This window comes from Cyphomyrmex costatus, unplaced genomic scaffold (genome assembly GCF_001594065.2).
Source record: "Cyphomyrmex costatus isolate MS0001 unplaced genomic scaffold, Ccosl1.0 scaffold16, whole genome shotgun sequence".
NCBI lineage: Eukaryota > Metazoa > Arthropoda > Insecta > Hymenoptera > Formicidae > Cyphomyrmex > Cyphomyrmex costatus.
The window spans coordinates 599,806-622,000 of NW_017275609.1; the positions used below are offsets into that span (position 1 = coordinate 599,806).

Genomic DNA, 22,195 nt, shown 5'->3' on the forward strand with positions numbered 1-22,195 from the left:
ATAACTCGATAATATTACACGCGAAAACCGCTTCCGACGTGCTCGCCCAGTCAGCGAGCCACTTGTGCGAGCAAATAACCAGTTATCGGAAAACCGATTTTATTTTCGAGGAGGAGCGGTGGTCCTGATTTTTTTCTTCTCCGCGCTACTCGACCCTTCCCCTCGTTTCATCTCTCCCTCCTTTTTTGCTCTATTTTTTCTTTTAATTTTCCTGTACACGTGTACAGTGGAGGACAAAGATTAGCGCGATTAAGGTTGAACAACGCAATTCTCTTTCTAAACGCGGAATTGCACGATGCCTTTTTTCAGTCCTTTAATTTCGTATAGCCGTTCCCAAATACAGAGAAATGAAAATTATTTGAATATTTTTTCGACTAAAATTTAATTGCGCGTGATACAGTTTACATCTTTTTAGTATTTCTATAAAAATTTCTTTAGTAATTTTTATAAAAATTATTATGTATGTTTAATATCACACATAGGTATATTAAAAAAAAAATGTATTAACAGCATTATTTTTTTTAATATTTTAATATATTATAAAATATATATTTAATACACCGAGAAAATTACGTAATATTTTTAATTTTTCTATTTTTTATTTAATAACTTTGTTTTCTTATAAACGTATTGTAACTATGTATTTCAGGTTCTGAAAGAATCGATGATAGAAAGGAACGAACAGCTCTCCGAATTGAAGAATCTTTTCAGTTATTTAGAAGAACATCGTTCTTTAAAAGGTTACGACGGTTTGAAGACATCACGGTGAGTTTGCATTAAATTTTTTATAAAATTTCTACGAAAAACTATTAATCCGTTAATGATCCGAAAATGTTCAGCAATTAACACTATCATCTTAACTTAGCCAAATAAAAAAAAGAACATAATTAAACTTGTAATGAAAAGAAACATAGATCAAGTAATAATCTGTTTCTTTATGTAAATAAAATTTAATTTTAGATCGGTATGTGCACAATTTATATAATTTATATCTAATTATAAAAATTAATTTTTACAATCAAACTAATCTGTTTTAAATATTTGTTTCAAATTAAAAAAGTAAAGCTTATAATGCTTTCGTATTAATTTATACTGCATTTGTATTTTTTATCGCAAAGATAACACGTGTATATACATATATCTTTTGTAAAATCAACGAAGTTATCCGGGATCAAGACATCAACGACATAGAAAGGAAAGAATCAATCGTACCAATTGAAAATTGATTACGTCGGTATATATCGACGACCGAGATTTAGCGCGGCAATGCAATTTCTTTGTCGTCCTTACTTTGTACTAGGACCTTTGCACCTCTCCATCTTCAACGCATCCTGAATCAATCCTTTCTCTTTCGATACCGGATCTGCTATGGCTTTCGCGACAAAACTACCCAAGCGTTTGAACAGTTTGCTGCAAGATTGATCTCAGACCTTTTTCACCGCATCAGTCTTATTGCTTATTGCTTCCATAATCTTCAAATTTATGATATAACTTAATGCCACATCTATTTGAATATCTCAGAATAAATAATATAAAAGATAGATAGTTTATAAAAAATAAAATTAAGAAAAAATTAATATTTGACTCATTTTAACATACAGTTACTAAAACCAATAAAAGATATAAGCTGTTTAAGTAAACATTGGATAAATATTGTTATTTTAATTATACTTACAATTTCAATATACTTTCATAATACAACGCTTTTAGCTCCAATACAAAGTACATTAATAATGACAAGCTTAAAATTTTACGGTATTACTGGACTTACATAAATTCTTCATTTCTTTCGAAAAAATATTTACTATATTTTAATAGGTAAAAAATATAATTTTTTTACTTATTTTGCTAGTTTTATTTATAACATGTTTAAAGCTCCTGAATAATCACCACAGTATATTGAATTGTAACGTCAAAAACGAGAAATGACACGTTAATTTTTATTATGTGCCATTTTTAAATAAAAATGATTTTGGATAAAAGGAAATTATGATATCGCTTTATAACAATTGTAAAAGAATGAACGAAAGCTATCCTTATCCGTGACAGTCAGTAAATAATCGCAAAACGTGATAAAAGGCACGTAAAGTGCTTTTATTCAATGCGCATATACGTAGTCCATTTTCACTTACACGTCTTTTTCATCACTTTTTACGATTATTTACTGACTGTCAGCGAGGATAAGCTTAGTTTTCGTCTATTTTTATATTAACGTTTTAAAACGATCTTATCATTTATCCAAATTATCTATATTTACAAATGATACGTAACAAAAAGTGAAGTTACACTTCTCGTTTCTAACGTCACTATTCAATATGGTGAGTACTCAAGAATTTTAAATACAATGGTATACCAATAAGAGCAGTTACTTTAATAAATGTAGCATATATTAAGTTGAATATAATGATTATTTTGTTGAAATGGCTGGGAAAAATTTTTTCCACACGCAATCGCAACAACTTCTATACTGGCGAATTTTGCTTTGCATTTTTAAACGTTAATTTTGTTATGAAGATTTAGAGCAAAAATACGTTAAAATATGTGTTAAAATAAAAATATTTTTTTGATTCGCACCAGTGTGGAATTTGAGGGTTAAAGTAATAAATAAGATTGTGCTCTTTTTTTTTAAAGTTTAAAATGATTCAAATAATAGAAATAATAAAAATATTAAATATAGATTCGAACACACTGAACATTGATGTAGTTTTCATAAATATGAAAAATTAAAACTATTTGGAATAAAATTTTTTTAATTATCAGGGTTTTGTTGCTTTAAATAAAATATTTTAATCTAATACAATTTACTTTAATTATTGTATCTTTGCAAGTATATACATATGTATATCTGCTTATCTAATTTGATTATATCTCTGTCATGAGAAAGTTGTAACTATGAATACATTTGCAACTGTATCCTGTCTGAAATATTTTCAGTGACATAGTACCGATCATACCCTATAAGATTTTATGATAAGAACAATAGAGTTGTAAAGTTGTCAAGCGTAACGTAATAAATAATAAATGTATATATGTGTATGTAAAAGGTTTCACAAATTATTATATATCATTTAACATACAACATGGTATACAATAATTTAGCTATTTAGGGAAATATCTTTAGCTAGTGATTTTAATCTAGATTTGCGGTATAGATACGCAACAAAAGCTATTCACAGGGTCAATTTAAACGCATATGTATACGTATGCTCGCCGTCGATAACGTTTTCGACGTCAGCCACGTCAACTCATTTCTCTCGAACGTACGCATAAATCCCTTTATGAGTGTCGTGTCACGAATTCACGGCTTGTCGCCGATTTTATTGCATGGCAGATTGCTTGGCGTAGTCGCGGCTTTTACGCCGCTGGATAGAAGTATCGAAACTTCCGGCATTCCGTCTGACAATGCACGGGAGAGAGGCACCGAGCGCAAGGTGCACACGCATAGCGTGTCGAACGTGCAGCGTGTGCGCCAGACGCATAGATGCGGTATAAATGCATCTCCGTAATGTACGGACCGTCTCGAATTTAGCCTGTCGAAGTGCGTGACGATGTTCTTTTAACGGGTTGAGTGGCTATATGTTATAAAGTCGATATTTCCGTACGGATAGGCTGCTTACGCGCTCGACTTTATGGATGTCTTGATCCTATTTACGTATAAACTTTCTTAGATGTTGTCCAAGATTTGTTGATAAGTAACTGAAAGAAAATTTTTTAAAAATGTTTAATGCAAATAAAAAAAAATTTGTAGAAAAGATTATACAAGGAAAGAACGGTTTTGCTGAAGCATTTATATTAAAAAATTTAGCTATAGATACATTTAAAAATAAATTTGTTTAAATCATCAATTATGTAGAACACTCACACAATAAGTTGCTAGAATGTTAAAACTTTGCTAAAATGTTTAAATTTTTTACTCAAGATATTAAGAAAATAATAATTAGTTTATTATACACTTCATATAAAACTTTTCAATATTTCGTTCCGAAGGAAGGTAAAATTTATTTTTCTCTTGTTTATAGAATGCAGAATCAGTTTAATTTAGGTATCGTAACTATACGAAGTTTAAAATCAGTAATTATTACCTATCTTTCATGTAAATTGCAAAAAAAAAAATGGAACTTTTCTGTTTTATACGTGTATATATTTTGATATATCAGACGAGATGATGGATACAGAAAGCCGCGTGACTTAAAGCTATAATTCAACGCGGCGATAATTGTCGCGAATTAGTCCTCTAAATCAGTCGTACGCCCTTACATTCTTAGTTTCCCCTGCTTGTACTTATCATCGATAAATGGAAGCTCTTTCCTTTCTCTTGATCGCGTGATCGTTTGGTGTAAATAACAATTAAATAAAACTCAGGGTACGAACTCACCCTCATTTCCTGAATACTTTTTCTATTTTTAGTCACTAGTGAATTATACCGTTGTCATCATAAATCTCACTTACCCGCGATACGCGTAATGATTGATAATGAGATGAACTATCAGTTCGCGAGAACTTTATTTAATTTCATTTTCTCACTTTCTATTTTTTTTAAAACAATACATTTATAATATTTCTTCGTTATCATGTTTTAATTAAAGTAAATTTTGCGTCACACATAATATAATACTGATCGAATTGATAGTAAAAATTTATTGCTGATATTAGCAAATGATATAATGATAAGATATGATGACACCACGCAGAGATCTAATTAAATAGGTGATGAATCGTCCTGAGGTCTAATTATATCGATAATAAATCTTGCATCGCAATTCCAATAATATTGTTACGCCCGTGCCAATATACGTATAGATAAATTTCTGATAATCGGGGCGGAGCGATAAATTTCTTCCAAATCGGGCGATCGGATGCAGGTGTATTACAGGTGCAATACCTGTCGCCATGTATGACCACGCACATGGGGCAGGTGATTGCCGACAGAATTATTCTCTTGTGTGATCTAGAATTGATCTTAGTAAACTGACCTTGTAATACACAGGCGCTAAATTTTAATATTCCTGTATATATTTAGATATTATAATCGCTATTATCTGAAATTTATTCGTAACATTAACGTGACGCAACTTTCACCGACATGTCTATTATCTAATTGATAGCGCATCCATAATCTCGATAAATGATCATAAAAGAGTAGTAAAACTAATTGTCTTATATGCGACGGAAAATGCTGATTTTAACATAAAATGTGATTATAAAGAAGCTGTAATTAATGTATATCCATTGTAAAGAATATTCATAATAATATATCGTACATTATTATTTATAATGTGAATATTTGAATATGAAATATATGAGGAGACACGCAAGCGTATAATTTTGAATATCGTTGAGCCTTGTAATCGAAATTATGCATACGCATGTTTTCTTGTTCCTTATTCATTTTAACTCTCATTCATATTCTTTTCTCTCCTGCCCTTCTCTCTCACTCACTCACTCACTCACTCAATTCTGGTAGAAAGTAAAATAATCCCCTATTCAATAGAAATATCCAAGTATACAGGTGGAAGACGTGTACGTAACGGATTCCACCTGCAGTACGACCAGCAGTTAATTCCTAATTAAGAGTATCGCTCTTTATCGTTGATCATTCCGTAAGCGATCACGTACTCCGCAGAATTTATTCACACACGTCGGCGCTCAAGTTTAGCATTAGATACGACGTGATTGTACGTAGCTGGCAGTGCGATAAGAATCAACTTGATCTTCCCGCGTCGAAGGCCTTTAAATGGAAACGATTTTCATCATACGGAGAAAACGAGTGTGTACGCCACAGTTCTTCATAGAAGATATATTAATTTTAATGAACGCGCTACGGGTAAAATACTTTGTAAGACGGGACCGCGGTATCGGGCTCGGTTGTACGTACAAATCCGTTGCCTGCGAAACAATCATTATTCCCGGCAGATCGTCTGCGTTATTGAGCAAGAACGGGACTTCCGTCGGGGAATCAGATACCAGCGCTCGCATGTGCAACGCGGCCAGATGCGCACACCTAGGAATCCACCTATCCTCTTCGCGTACCTGCTTGCCTACCTGCAATTCCCCGCGTGCATCCGTGTGTATAGGAAGCGCTTGTGCACGGATTACAAAGTGGATATTGGCTGCACGAGCTGCATTCTCTATGATCTGTGCCATAGTGCAGATGGACCAAGTTTTAAAGGCATCTTCACAACAATTGCGTACGCATAACGATTTTAAAGTCCGACTTTTGTAAACACAGAAGTAACTGTGTTAAAGCTTTGCGAGTTAATCTCTTAATAGTCTCTTTGTTTTTTATAGATTCGGAAAATTCTCTTTTACGACACAAATTGTATTTTCTATTTTAATAAAATAATTTGGTGGTATTTTATAGAAAACGTAAAGAGTATATTGTATAATGGGACAATATTTTAAAGATATCTTTTAGTGATATTTGTGTATATTTTGAATACTTTCATTGTGAACGCAGCCTGCAATTAGAATCGACCGACACATGTGAGCTCTATCAGAACGTAGAACAAGAGCCTATGGAAATTGGCAATTATCGCAACCCATAACTAAAGGTCTTAGTCGTGCGTTCTATCGAGACATAAGGTCTGCACGCGGTGTCGAGGGTCGGAGTGCAGGGTCATTATGCAATAATTAGAAATTAAAAAGCTCCGCAGTGTCTGCACTCCCCCTCGTATTAGCTATCTCTACCTAATGCACCACCCTCTCGCGTTAGAAGTCTTCCTCCTATTTAGTATATATCCTGCATCACGGTTAGTTCGTTGCAGTTAACCGTATCGTCAGCTGGCGAATTGCATTTCTGCAACGATGTCCATACGACGGGTTAACGAACCTACCGCCTACTACGTTCCCTTCGTCCTACCTAATTTCTTTTACGATGCAGAACATCGAAGAGGAGAGGCAAAGACATCAAATTGCCGTCAGAACTACATGCAGGTAGCGGATGGTAAACATCGCTTGAGGAACTGACCTTCTCCTCTTCAAGTCTCATTATACCTCGGTTTATCTTCTCGTGGCGTAATGCGCGGCCGAATGAGAGATCGATGGCTTTTCAACGGCTTCCAATAAATCTGCGTTTTGTGCGCATAACTTTTGTGCGCTGCTTACAAGCTTAATGTCACATTTGATCATGTAAACGAATTTCATTACATTATTTTATTTTATTTGAAAGTCAATGTGTATCACTGTGTTATATCTTTCGTTTAGTTTAAACTAACATTTAGTTCAATATCTTGAGCATTAAAATTAAACGATAATAAATTTGTAAAAACACAATTTTATATATTGTACCATTTTTTATAAAATATTGTGTTAATTAAAAGAAATATATTAAGCAGAAATTTAAGATTTTATAAATAATTTTACTATTATTTTATTAAACACTTTCGGTTTTCGTTACAAAAAAATAAAAACTTTGACAACCACTAGATATAAATTGTAAAATAGACATAAAACTTAAATTGTACATTAAGTAATTTTACTTTCCCATAGTAAGTATTTTAGAATATAGGAAAATTTTTGATACTTCCTAATCTATTAACTTATCGCTTATCAGACAGATATAAATGCGATCAGCATTTAATATGCTTTCGCCAAGACGAGGCGTTAATCTCGACGTTAATCTTACCGAATAGCTCGCAGGTGGTAAACAACTCTATGATTTATTACAAAAATGCTCGCGAAATAGGAAACCGTGCACGTGCTGGCGCATTTTCATTTACACGATTGTACACTGTATGAAAGGCTCGCAAGTTGCAGAAGTATCTATCTGTCCATGGCATGATTTTCATGTGGGAAAGAACTCTCCTCTTTGCTCAGAGCTAACGCCTAGGGAACTGGTTTCTACCTTCGCCCTCTCCTCGTTCCTAGACCCTGCCTCGGACCTTTCTCCTTCCTCGCCATGAGAGAAACGTCTCCGCGGATCCTGGATTTTATGAGTTTCTAATGAGAAGGGATTGCATTAGCATGCAGTGCAACCACGTGAACGATACGTTATATTCTCCTTGACGTACATGTACCATGATGGGACCAAGGCTATTTTCTGTCTCTTTGGCAGGTGGAGAACGCACTTAAAGAATGTCTTTTAACTTTCCGAGGATTCCGTTAAAAACATGTTTAATTTACGAGCCGAATAGTTTCAATGATTTGTGATCAGCGGAATAGAACTTTCTTTTATAATGTTAACGTTCTTGAAAGGAACTGAACGATGATGCTTTCTACAATTATTACATCACATATATTTATTAATATGTTTTTATTTATATACTTGGAAAAAAAATATCTTGATGTTTTTATTGCACACTAAATGTTACAAAATAATATGATTTTGAACACAAGACATTTTTTTAATTCACTCATTAGGAATGTTGTTTGAATAAAGCTGAATTATACGTATACATATGTTACTTATAAGATTCTAATTTATATACTGACACGTTAAGAGAATATTATATTAAACAATGTGTACTATATATTAATTTTGCTATTGATATCCACAAATTTATTGCATTATCACAATCAAACTCGATTATCTTACTCTTATTTATAGATCTATTATATATTCGATCTGGTACGTGTTTATCCGAATTGGCATTTGAATAAATGAACACGATAACACAAGTCTTGTACTTGATAATCATAAAATGCGAGGAATGTGCATACACACCCTCCATTCTGCACTTACGAGTCGCGAGTATCGCGGCATCTGCATCACATCACAAAATAACGATTCGATTACCACTAATATACGAAAATGGCGTAAGTACAGGCTGCACACTCGGAATCGAAACGTAGCGCAATTTCATTCGATTATAATCGCTGGTCCTTTATCCATTAGCCGCGCGTCCTGTATGATCATTCGATTAAAATTACATGAAAACATTACTCGGGCCGATCGGCAGATGTGCAGTAGGGACGAATGGATTTCAAATGCATGAGCGATCCAAGGCGTGTTTGTCTTCTCGTAGGATTATCCAGACTTTATCATATACCGATGTTACCATAATAATTGATCCACGATAAGATCAGTATCAGTATCACGCCCTTTAGATAAAACTGTTCGATATTTAAAAATTTTTTTTTGGCACTTAAGCAAAATGAAAACTGATAGATTTTTCCTGTAGAATCGGAATCCAAGAAGTAAAGTAGTAAGTTGACTCTAGTGTTTGTATTAATATATAATATAATAATTATGGTAGTGTGAATTTTACTAAATTTATAAATAAAATAGGAAGGAAATAGAAAGAAAAATACATAAAATTCTATGTAATCTTGGATAAAATTATGTTACTTTAATCTATAAAATATTTTTAATTTATAAATCTTGTTTGATGTTTCTTAATCTTTCAGTCTGCTTGTCAAATTATAAATTATCATTTTAATCCGATAAAATACAGGTATTAATTGTATTGATGCAGATATAAATCAAATATCATGTTTCTGTTTCTACTCCTCCCTCTTTTCCAGCAATCTGGGCTCATACATTTTATCTTCAATTAATTCTCCTCCGAGTTAATTGAGTCCATTCCGTACATGGCATTCACCTCGCAAACATTTCCTGTTTACCAATCGTGAAAGACTACAAACGACGTTAATAAATACACTATCACATATGCAGACTGTATTAATTATTTGCGGAAACACACATTCCTCGATATCATTTCAATTAAATGAACATTTTTTAGAATTCATGTTGTGAGAACCGCTATCAATTTGCAACGTAACGCTTCATTTTCTTAGACAAATTACTTTACGAGCTATCTTTATGCTTATGAAAAGTAGGTAAACGATATATTAAGTTTTTAAATTATTTTTTACATAAAAGTCTTTTATATAAAAATTAATTGTTTAACAATTTTGTTTAGTAAAATAATGACCAGTTTCTAAGTTCTCTTCATGTTTTAAATGCAATTAAAATAAATATGTTTGAAGAATGTAATTTGATATATAATTTTATATTCAGTATTTATAATATACACATAGGAATAAGGAGATAGAGATTATTTGTATGTTTTCATAGTTTAGTTGCAAAATCTAGTCTATGAAATTTCTAAAAAAATCATCTATGTTTTTCTACTGATAACTACATTTGCATTTAAAGACCCATCGCTGAATTCTAAGTCTCGTAAAATTTTAACGATAGTAAGCCTTCTATTAAACATATATAAATTTTATAATATAAAAATACAAATTACATGAGACATTATGGTTTTATGTTTTTACCGTGTGTTGCTTACGGTTCGCTGTAGCACACACCTTTCTCGAAGAAACGTTATATACAAATGTGAACATTCTACGTCCAAATTAATCCATCTAAACGTCCCATGCACACATTATGTCCTTCGGGGCACAAAATGGAAGAGCCGGTAAACACTATATTACATATTATCCATGCATTAAGGCCCCAAGCTGGTGGAGGTAATATTACGTCGTTCATAGCTAATATATACACCAGTTACGGAGAAACTCAAAGACGTGAGGCAAGAGAGTTTAACGCCTTGCTGCTTATTTCTGTCGTTCAGTTCCCGCGTTTTACGGAGCCTCATACTTCCATCAATTTTTCTCAATGCTTCCCACTGGTTGACACTGCCACCACTATAGCGTGACTACTAATAGCACGATGCCATAACACGTATGTATTAATGTATGCATCTCTGATCTGCAATTTGCATCTGTGCAAATGCAGAATGTACGAAGCCGGCTCCGATTAATCGGAATCCACTCGAAATCTTCCCATAGGCTGCAAGGTTGCCCTCACATTTCCGCATGTGTTTCTCAATTGTCTCAATTATGCATCTCAATTATGCATGTGCATCCTTTCTGTATTTGCATGTTGTTGAACAAGGTACGTTTATTATACGATTGTAATAGGCGTTGATAGGTGTATAAAGTACTTTAATGGCTTGTAATTATGAGAATTATTAAATACTACAAAATGTCTATAATTCTCATCACACATTAAGCTTATTCTTTGCTTATCTCTTTCTTATATAAATTTTTTACTTTTTACTATAAATATGTACATTAATATAAATATTTTTTGTCGAACAGCATTCAAAATTAAAATATATGTAATTATTGACGGTGTAAAATTCTGAATATATTATTTTAACGATAAATTAATTAATTGAAAGAGTTAAATTTTATAACATGCTTTATATTGTATTGTAACAACGTTTGTCACAACCAACTGCTGTAGTTGTTAGAATTACTACTCGGCAAAAAGGGATAAATCCAATTTGTATGTCTTCAAGATTATTATTTGTTATTTTCTATATATCTCCAATAGATTTTTCTTGCCGGCGTAATAAGTATCACTTACAACGCGAAGAGAATATTAGGTCTCCAGACGTTCGCAGTTTCAAGTACGCTTGAAAATAGAATGAAATTTAGTCCTAAGCCGATCATGATAAATTAAATTCATTCAAATAGCAGGAACGATCGCATTCTGGAGTGCTCGCTCAGGCGAAACGAAAGACTAATGTCACAAGAAACGCAATTTATTATATACGATATGAAAAAATATGTGATTCTCGATATATTTTATATGGTTATGCACCACGCTTATAGGAAACATTACATGACTCTTATCTTTTAGCCCATTAATATATAAATCTATACGACGATTACCGAAGATACGCGTTTAATAAATGAATTCATTACATGAATTACGAAGTTAATTTTGCACGGTTAGATTGAAGATGAGAAACAACAAGAATAAATTTAATTATAGGATAGCGAATCTTTTAAATATATACAACGACACAAAATCACTTTTTTGTCACAAAAAATAAATAAATTATATAAAACTTTATTGTATTTAACGATATTAATGCGACTAATTATATTCTGGGTAATTGCATTATTTATGCAATTCATTATGATATTAATTTCACTTGCAAAGTCCGTTTATTACTTTTAAACATTCTAGATAAATTATCCTAATCGTATTTGAATTTTAATTAAAGATAGAAGAAATAGGTAGATTTAGACGGCCTATAAATACGATGCTAATGTCCTTCCTTTACGATTCGTCGATTCGAAAAAATGTCGAAAGAAGACCGAGTTCGCGGAGAGATACATAGCTCGCTCGATGGCGCAGTTACAAGCCGATACAGTAGCTAGACGCGGCCATGAATTTCAATACAGACATCACAAGGATGGATCCTCCATTTACAACGACGATCTTTCGCCCGTATAGCCAGGCAAAAAGTCACGAAAGCGCGACGGTGATAGGTTCGGCGCCTCCGGTTGTCGCGAATCCCGCGGATATAACTTCCTATTACCGAGCGATGTACGATGAGAAAAAGGGGAGTGAGACGGGGTGGTTGCGCGGAAGGGTGGTCGGCGGGGTCGTTCGAGCAGAAAGGGTGTCTCTCATGTGCCAAAAGAGAGGCGTGCATTAGGAGATTGTGTTCGACAGTTGTTTACGACTATCTCCTAACCACTGTCTTCTTCGTCTCGCCGCCCTTTGTGTCGCGAACATCCGACCGGCGTGTATCTATGTACAGAAATCTCGGGTGCTCTTTATCTGGCCTTCTTGGTCGCCTGTGAAACCCCACCCTGCCCCCCCCCCGCGCATCCCGCACTCGTCGTCGGTAAGCGCTGCATCGAGGAGCGGCAAAGGCGCGTATTTACGTCGTTGCGCTCACATAACTCCAACCGACAAACTGGCAAGCCTTTCTTCTTGTCCTCTGTTTCTCCTCCTCCTGCCTTTCCACTTCTTCCGATTTCCCCAGGCCTTACTCTCCTCTACTTTTCTTGCCATCCCGGTGAAGTACTTCAAGGATCGTCTTCCAATCGTCCACCCCCTGCTCGTGCATCGTCTACGATTTCGGGGTGGATACGCGCGCAAGAACGTCATACTTGGCTGCAATTTCTTTATCCGCGACCCTGTCACCACTTAACTGCCGCGATATATCAATTGTCGTTCAGTATCATTCATTTCGCTTGCTTTACAAAATTGATCGAATGTTTCTTTCGATATTTTTTTATGCAAAATTAATTATTGTCTATTAAGAAATATTTCTGATTGAAAATGAATGAATTAGAAGATTTTGATCATATCAATCAGAATTATGGTTATTTCAACTAAAGCTATAATTAATATAAGAGATTCAATCAGAACATTCTTTTGTTTATTTTTAATCAGAATTTCAATTAATGCTAATTCTTTTTTTCAGTGAAAATGATCTATACATTTTGACATTTGTTGATGATAGACGTAATAGAAGTTCAATCAATGTGTACGCTTGACGAAAGAGCGCTGTCATATAGAGGGAACGTATTATCTATTTATGAAGAAAGGCAATCGTAATCACAAGCAATAAATTTTGTTTTATATTAAACTTTATTAAATATTGAATTTTTTACACTGTTTATACATTACTATACGTATTTTATTGCGAAAGGATATTAGATATACATATATTCACACCGGAATTTAAGTACTCCGTATCTATACTACTTATTCCTTGATATTTTTAGCAATAGATTTATCGTCGTTCGATTAACTAGCTATTACTAAGCATTTTTTAACACATAATTCTTAATTCTTATCTTCGATGTAATCTCCGACAAATAATCGCACTTGGGCGAATGTCGATTCGATTTTTCTCCGAAGCCGCCAGTCACGACTGGTCTAAAGTCTCGCGCTTTATAATCGGACTTTCTATTGCGGTGGATATATGCATGGCGCGTCTATATCTTCCAAGTTGTTTTAATCTGTTAAAGTCGCGATCGTCATCAGTTTCTGCATATAGAACCCGTCTGCTTCCTAGAACCGGTGACCGGTCCGGAAAGTGTAGCCACGCTCGATCCATTAATAACTCGGAGAGCCATCAAATGCATTCGCGCTACACGGGAAAAGTATTTCGCGCGACGAGACCATTCTTAAATGCATGTTGAGTCGCCGTGCGACGTTCACGATTGATGTGGTCGGCGCCGTTGTCGTTTTCTTTATACGATGCACGCGACGTGCGCATTCTTCCTTCTATCGCCTGTCAATGCAATACGCGCGATAAATTGTACTCTATCGCGGTATGTTAAAAGCTATCTGATGACTCTGCCACACTGATACATGTAATTAACTTCAAACGTGTGGAGCGTTCCTAGTTAACTCGGGGTGAAAGCCGCGAATACATATGTATAATGTGCGAGATGTTGTCAAATAGCGGAAGTTTTCTCGGTAAAATACATTAATTGCTGTTTTCAGCTCTGATAATAACATGGTATATTTTATAAACTTTGTTAAATAATATATAATTTTTTCGAACAGCACTATGCTGTCGTGAAAATTATACTGACTGAGAGAAAAATTCAAGTATCGCAAGGTAAATGTTAGTATTGACGAAGTATATACATTTTTCTGTGAAATGCATCTCATTAATTGTAAAAAATAAAATAGATGGCTTATTTGCTAGAAATGAAATGTTATTTCGCCGTATTTAAGTAAATATTTATTTCAGCGAAAAATAAATATATTTCTCACAAATAAATTTCAGTGTATACAAAAAAGTTTGACAAATTTCATCATCGTATATAACGAATTTATATACCTGTTCTTGGATTCAAGAGTAGCCGTATACCTGCATTTTCACGGAATAAACGTTGCATAGGTATACTTTTATCTCAACGTATCGTCGATGTACACGCGCGCCATGCGTCGAACGAGCAAAAGAACGAAATATTTCGCGAAGCTTGCTAAAGTGCATAGACAGTTTTCTCTGCGCGGAAAGAGAAGAGGAGAGAGCCTCGGAGAGAGGAGGAGTCATCCAGTCGGATATCGACGTGGCAGATGAGCTACCAATAACTCAATGTGCGCTTATAAACTGATCAGACTTCCAACCACCCTCCTTCTTCCTTCTCCTCCTCTAACGTAGAGCCCCGGCAAGACCTTCGATTCGACCCGGTTCCAATAGCTTCGAGTTCGTCTTACGCCCTCCATGACGACGACAACAACGACGACGACGACGTATTACTCCGGGACTCTTTCGCCAGAGAGTGAAATGCAAGCGAATTTACCGCACGATTTAACAGCCCCTCCGACCTACGACGAGTATTCATCTACCTTCTCTCGCATAGCCTGCAGACAGACGCGAGAAGGAGACGTGAATACAGAGAGAACTGGAATTCCTCGTAACTCGAGGCTAACCGAGTTTGTTGTGCGCGCTTCAGCCGTGTGTATGCAACAAACTGCAATTCAATCGGATTCGTCCAGATTCCGTTGTACCTGCTGTCCCCCGAGAACGGCTTGCGCCTGGGATTGTGCCTGATTTTTCTCGAGTTTTTCAATTTTCAGCGAGACCGCTCGCTCACACGGAGGACATCGAGTGGAACACGGCGTTGAAAACCTTTTCGCATGCACAAAGGCAACGCACGTGCTCGTGAGCGATATTATGGCTAAGTTCTGATGCCTGGGCTTATTGAATCGCAGATTAAACGGACCGCATATTCACATCATACATTCGTGAATACTTTTCTGCGAATGTATGATGTGAATATATTCTTATTGCTCATATTATTTACAGATTTAAATAAATATTGTGACGATTTTTAATGCATATGCAATTTATGCATAATATATTATTTAGTGAAAATACACTAAAGATTAAAACATATCCACTATCCGAAATTTGAAAACTCTGAAAATTTAGTTGTACGTAGAGATTATAATTTTATTTGTTGATGTATTCAATTTCTGAATTAAGAACATATTGGTAAATAATTAAATAATTATTTTCCTCTCAAACAAATTAGGCGTGTAAAACTAAAATTCTCTGTAGTGTTATCCGGACATGCGAGCTTATCTTTGAGCAAATATAGATAGAGCCTGTAACATGGTAATATCTCTGCAGCTTTGTAAGATGGCGGTATTCATTCAGGAGTAAAGAATCCCTATACACGAAGGTAGATCCAGTTGCATGCTTACGGGCGCACGAGTACCTACACCATCAGCAAGGGGAGACTATCGATCTCATCGAAACATGGTCGCATCGAATCTCGTTTACCGAGGGGTTCCACGAGGACTAGTAAAATCGAAGCAGTAAATTTAAGGATTTTACTTCACGAGGATGAATTTATTTCTTGCATTGGCTTCGCGATAAGAGAGGAAGTGAAACAGCGGGAAAATCAACAAGAGAAGTCATCGATCTACTCGCGCTAATCCAAAGTGTTATCGACTATAAATTATCCGATGAAGTTAATCTGTATAATATAAGAAAGGACTCGTTTTGTTATGCAAGTTTTTTTTCTTTTTTAAATAGATTATACATAATTTTTCTTTCTTATATTATTCAGTGTTCCATCTAGCTTATGTTACATAATTTCTGATCTATCTTGATGTACATTCCCGTATATATTAGAAAGCATATTTAATCAGGTTTCACGGATGTGACACACGTACGTTCATTCACATGCAGACATCCAACTATCTTTCTTATACAGACGAAATATATTACTATATATTATTTACGTACACTTTTATAATAAGCCAAAATATTTTTTTACTCCTCGTCTCGTGCTCACAGAAATACAATTATGCTGTAGTCTCTTTTCTTCAGTGCAATAAAAAATCGCTTACAGCTTTATTTCTAAGAATGATACAGAATATAATGAACTGTTACTTTGCGAGTTTTATAAACCATTAAAATGTGTTTATATCTCGTCACATTAACGTTTATTGCGTTGCCGTAAACGTCAGTTGTCGACAACAAAATAAATTTCTTGCTTGCGTTTTTTCATCCATGATCTTAAATTACTTTCCGGTAACTCAAGATATTCTCAAGGTGTTATGCCATTATGTGGCCATTGTACGTCTTTTAAGGTCTTGTGTCGTACATCACAAACAAGCAGGTGTTTGTTTTCTACATGTGTATACTTTACGATGCATATCGTATAATATAAAACGATTAAAAGGATCGGTCTTACATCTTGTTGGACATTTACGTATGTTCTATTGTGCTCCAAATTTGAATCATCTGAACATAGATAGATACTGAGACATAGATAGAATTTCCATAATCAGTCTACAAATCTAAATTTTTATCTACATATACACGAATAATTTATTTTTCATGCCAATTACTTAGACGAATACAATGATGTCTATGTATATTTTTAAACAATCTGAAAGGTTGTAGATATTTTTTCAAATTTTAAATTTATTTCGTAACAAAAAGATATGTGAGAAATTATGTCGTTTTACGTTCTTCTTTTTAAAGCGCCACGTGAATAAATAATTAATGCGCAACATTTCGAAATTCGAAATATGCCTTTCGATCTTTCTCACCTCGTTCGTTCGGTCGATGTTTTTCAAGCACGCGATTCTCGATAGGGTCGTAGTGCCAGAATGGAAGAGTTCAATTCCGTATGCAAATGTGTTCCTCTCTCACGACACCTCGCGCGCACCGGGAACCCCTGGCGTGGCGACCGACTTGGGAATTTGAAAAGCCACCACCTGAGAACGTGTCAATCGGTCGACATAATTCGATTTGAATAATGAGCGGAGGTCCCCTACGCAAATCGAGTCTATTATGGTGAGTCTAACGCGCGTAACGGTTTCACGCTTCTCGACATTATTGTACGGAACGGTAAAAGATTTTGTCAAGATCGAGCTTGTACGAGAGAGACGATGAGAATATTTAGAATTCTAATATATATAAAATTAATTATAATCGAAATGTGATATTGTTAAAGAGTTATTGTTATTCTGTTTTTATTTAGAGATTTTTAATTAAACGATAGTTATTGTCAAAAGAAATAAAAACATCATACGGCTTATATATTATTCGAAAATGAAGCAATATTATGATTGATGCAATGCGGTTAATGTAAGTGCTAGATAAATTTCACACTCGGAATGCTGAATTTTAATATTTGGTATTAGTTTTCTAATTAATATTGAAACTAAAGAATTCATAATATTAACGAAGTAATTATTCCATTACCTACACCGTTTACACCACAGTGGGTGAACAAATGTAAATTTTGAATGGAAGACCAAACAATATATGCATTTTTTCGCATTCCATTTTGTTTTACACACACGCATTCACATCTGTTTGCATAGGATGTTAGTTTCTCGAATACTTTACGTACTCATTCAGAATAAGCGAGATACGTCCGCGTTTTTACATTTGCGGCAAATACAGTTTGTCGTTTTTCACGCATGAAGCGAATTTCCGACGAAGCGTCGGCAACTTTCCCGCCAAAACGCGGAGAATTCTACCCGCAGATTACGCATTCAATCATCGCCACGGCGAGTCAGTGCCACGGCGATAGCATATGATGCTGCACACCATCGAAATTTGCGAGCGTTTTGCGAACACAAGCATGCGACGATAATTCCGCATGCGTACCCTCCAAGTTTCTGAAAGGAAAATACTTTCTCGCGTGCAGAGCACCGTGGAGACGCGTCACAATTGCCTCTGATGAATGCCCGTATACATTTACATAGTAAATGTATAGTACCTATGCAATGGTCTCCGAAAGAAACTGGCTTACTTGAATAATATAGAATGTTTACTGTTTGCTAAAAAAAAAATCATAATTAGCGATAATATTTTATTATTTGTATATTTTTATAGTTTTATTTTATAAACAAATGTTTAGTGATATTTTATTCCCGCGCTTATATTAATCATTTTAGTATTATCTTCCTATAATTTAACTTTCAAAATATTAAGTGATACGAATACGAAGCCTATAACAGTCTAGCTTGGATCTTAGTTGCTTATATATAAGATCCAAGCTAGACTGTTATAGGCTTCGTATTCGTATTAGTTATGTTATTACATTGACAGTCTTCAGAATTGAATATTGTTTTAAAATAGTATACCTTATAAAATTATCTACTTATTTTGCTATTCAAGCATTATTATATAGATAATATATAATATTATAGTTACGCGTATGTATAAAATACATGTATATACATATTTTATCTTACATCTGCAAATAATCACAAGATTTAGAAATATTATATATAAAATTTTATAATATCTTCGTTATACTATTTTATAAAAATATTCTCATTTAATAATAAATATAAAGACAATATATATATATATATATATTTATATTTTGTATGAAACATACATATAAAAATCTTCTAATATCTATAAAAATCATATTTTGTTTCTGTGAATATCCTATAAATTTCAATTTTTTTATAACACATTTTAGAGATTAAATCTTTATAATTATATAAACATATATACTTTATATGCATATTTTTTTTCCTTTCACAACACGGTAGCTTTATTAAGTATTTCTCTTCTTCTGACCCGGTCCCTTTAAACTGTACAGGATGGCACAGTTTAAGCGCGACCTTGCTCTTGATAATAGTTTATGAAGCCGTACCGTTCTCTCTATGCAATACGACAGGCCGCAGTCTGCTCGAGAGAGACAGGAAAAGAGAGGGAAGGGTGGGTTTATGTCCCGGAATTAATTAACCTCTACCACCCTTCCGAGTGCAGTCGCGCCACCCTCCGAGCGGCCCGCTCTGGAAGCAGCAAGCGTGCCAGCCATTTTGTCCTCGACTCTCGCTCTCGAAATTCCATTATCCACTTTCTCCGTCCCCGCCGACCATCCTACTCCACCCCACGTTGCTCTTTCTCCCTCTCTTTCTCTCGTCCTCTTCATCTTTATCGCCACCCCTTTAGTACTGCCGTCACCCGCGCGGTTTCATCCAGCTTCTAGCTTAAACCGCCTCCTACTTCCGGCCAGAATTTTCCCTTAATGGAAGTCCGTTAAAATCGAGGTGCACGTGCGCCGCAAAAGCCACCTCTGTGGCGAATAGTTCCGGCGATATCATTATGTTATCCGTCGTATAAAATGGCAACACTAAAATTTCGTTATATGAATTTCGCAAATATTCAATTACGATTTTGTTCGTTAAATAGGTAATGAATTAGTATTTGTTCATAGATGAGCATTAAAAGTCCAAGAAAAATATTGAGCCAAAAAAGTGAGTAAATTGAAATACTTTATGTCTAAAATCTTATTCTTCAAAAACATTTAATATTGACTAGAATAATGTTTCAAAATTTTTTTAATTTTAATAATGATTTTAAGTGCATTTTTTACAAGGTGTATTTAATTATAATTTCGCATATCTATTTTAATAATTATCTGATATTTAATAATTACATATACTTTTCAGCAGTGATATTTGAAAAAAAGACATTCCATTTATAATGTACTAAAAATTAATATATAAAAAGAGAGAGAGAGAGAGAGAGAGAGAGAGAGAGTTTTAACACCTATTTTTATTTTAATAAAGTTGCGTCTTTATTATTGTAAAATACAGCTTTCCTCGATTATAATAACACTCTTTTCATAGCGATATTTAAAAATTATAGTTATAAACTTATCATAACCACGGGATATTTAAATGATACTTCATCAAAAGATAATAGGATAAATTCTTTTTTCCAAAACACTATCTTATAGAGGAAAGAAGCACGAAAGATGACACGAATTTAATAAGTAAATAAATGAAGGACGTCGCGCGTAAATCACAGACGCGAGAGTTATTCGGGGGTTAAACAATATTCTCCTTAAGGGAAGGAGTGACAGAGATAAAGAGGGAAAGTGGCGCGCGCGGTAAGCGTTTCTCACACGGCGGTCGAGAGGGCTCGCTCGAGGGATGATAAGATGCGATGCGAGTTTTTATTAATACTCTACCCCATCTGTTGGCTTCACCTCCCTTCTTGCTTGCCCTAAAGTCTTAAGAAGATTGCGGAACGAATGGCGCGAGACAGGACGAGAGAAGAAGCGTGTGCCTGTCGCTTGGTAAAAGAGAGAAAACGTTTAAAGAAGGAAAAGAGAAATGAAGGAACTTGGTTAAGCGAGGTGGCGGAAGAGGGGTAACAAACAACGACCTACCTTAACTTGATTCAACCTCTACTTAGTGCCGAGCTCCTTTAAATGAGAACAAGAAAGACATCTTGTCAGAACTCTCATCCGCGTGAGATAAAAGTAAAGAAGATAATAGCTAGATGTTTGAGTGAACTAATTCTAACTATTAAAACTATTTTAAATTGCAAATGAATTTTAGTAAAATTATATAGATGAACGTAAATGCCATCTGTTTTATTTTTCCAATCAGAAATAACACTCACATATTGAAAATGTATGAAAAAAATGAAAGTATTAATAAAAATAATGTTACCTTAGGGAAAAGAGTCACCCGCAACTGATTCATAAAACTAATTCGCAAAACATATCACAACCAATCGTAAATATCGAAACTAACGATCAATCGAGCACGGTCCGAAACGACCGATTGAAAAAAATTGAATATGAAAAAAAAAAGAGAAAAATATATTCGCGGCAAACTGTGAAACATATTTATTCAACGAGTTCACTATCCGGCACAACGCGTCGCAGTCTCCGCATGAGTAATCCACAAACTTTCCAGAGGAAATCTCGCGCTCGCGAGTACGTGTTGTACCAGATGCGAGTAGGGAGCATGATGTTATCACAGTGGTTACTTTTGCAAACCGTAAGGGGTTGAAGTGGAGGGGATTGATGTCCGCGAGCCCTTTCTTCTGCTGGGATTTATCTTCGCTTATACGCGTCTTCCATCGCTCTCACATCTACTATCATATTTCACAGCCTGAGGCTCGAAAACAGCCAGATTTATGAACGGACTTCCGGCCAAATAAACACGCTTTGCGAGTGTGAGGGTGGCTTCGGCATCCGCGGAATTCGCAAGTGACAGGATGCGAAATGGACCGGAGCCGTCGCCACCTTTCACGCGAGGATCGGTTTTCTTCGAGCTGACGATCCGCCCTTGTCATCGCCAAGGAGGAGAAAATGTGTGAGCACCGATCAATCAATCGACATTGATGGGCTGGCAAAATTAATTCCATTCCGCTGCGGGCTGGTTTCCGCAATTTGTCTGCCGCGTTTTGAGCATCCATGAAGGCTTATTATACTTTACACTAACAAAATAAACAGAAAAAAATAATAAATTAGAAATTAAAGAATTAATTGCATCGTAATTATTAATAATAAAACAAAAATGATATATGTATATCGTACATATACATGTACATACAATATTATACACATGTATTGTTCACTTTAATATAAATGGTAAATACATAATAATATTAAAATACTAATAAATATAATAATACAAAATGAATAACTAAATTCTAATAATATCTAAACTTGTATTTGTTTTTAAATT

At 34.7% G+C, this 22,195-nt stretch overlaps 1 protein-coding gene across 1 annotated transcript in view; it reads left to right on the forward strand.

Moving 5' to 3' along the window:
• Positions 1-720: 720 nt before the first annotated feature.
• LOC108771532 (UPF0489 protein C5orf22 homolog) overlaps positions 721-22,195 on the forward strand; it is a 111,191-nt gene continuing 89,716 nt past the window's right edge. The window contains exon 1 of the mRNA XM_018536846.1: positions 721-765. The gene's annotated coding sequence lies outside the window, so the exon portion shown is untranslated. The remainder of the gene's footprint in view (positions 766-22,195) is intronic.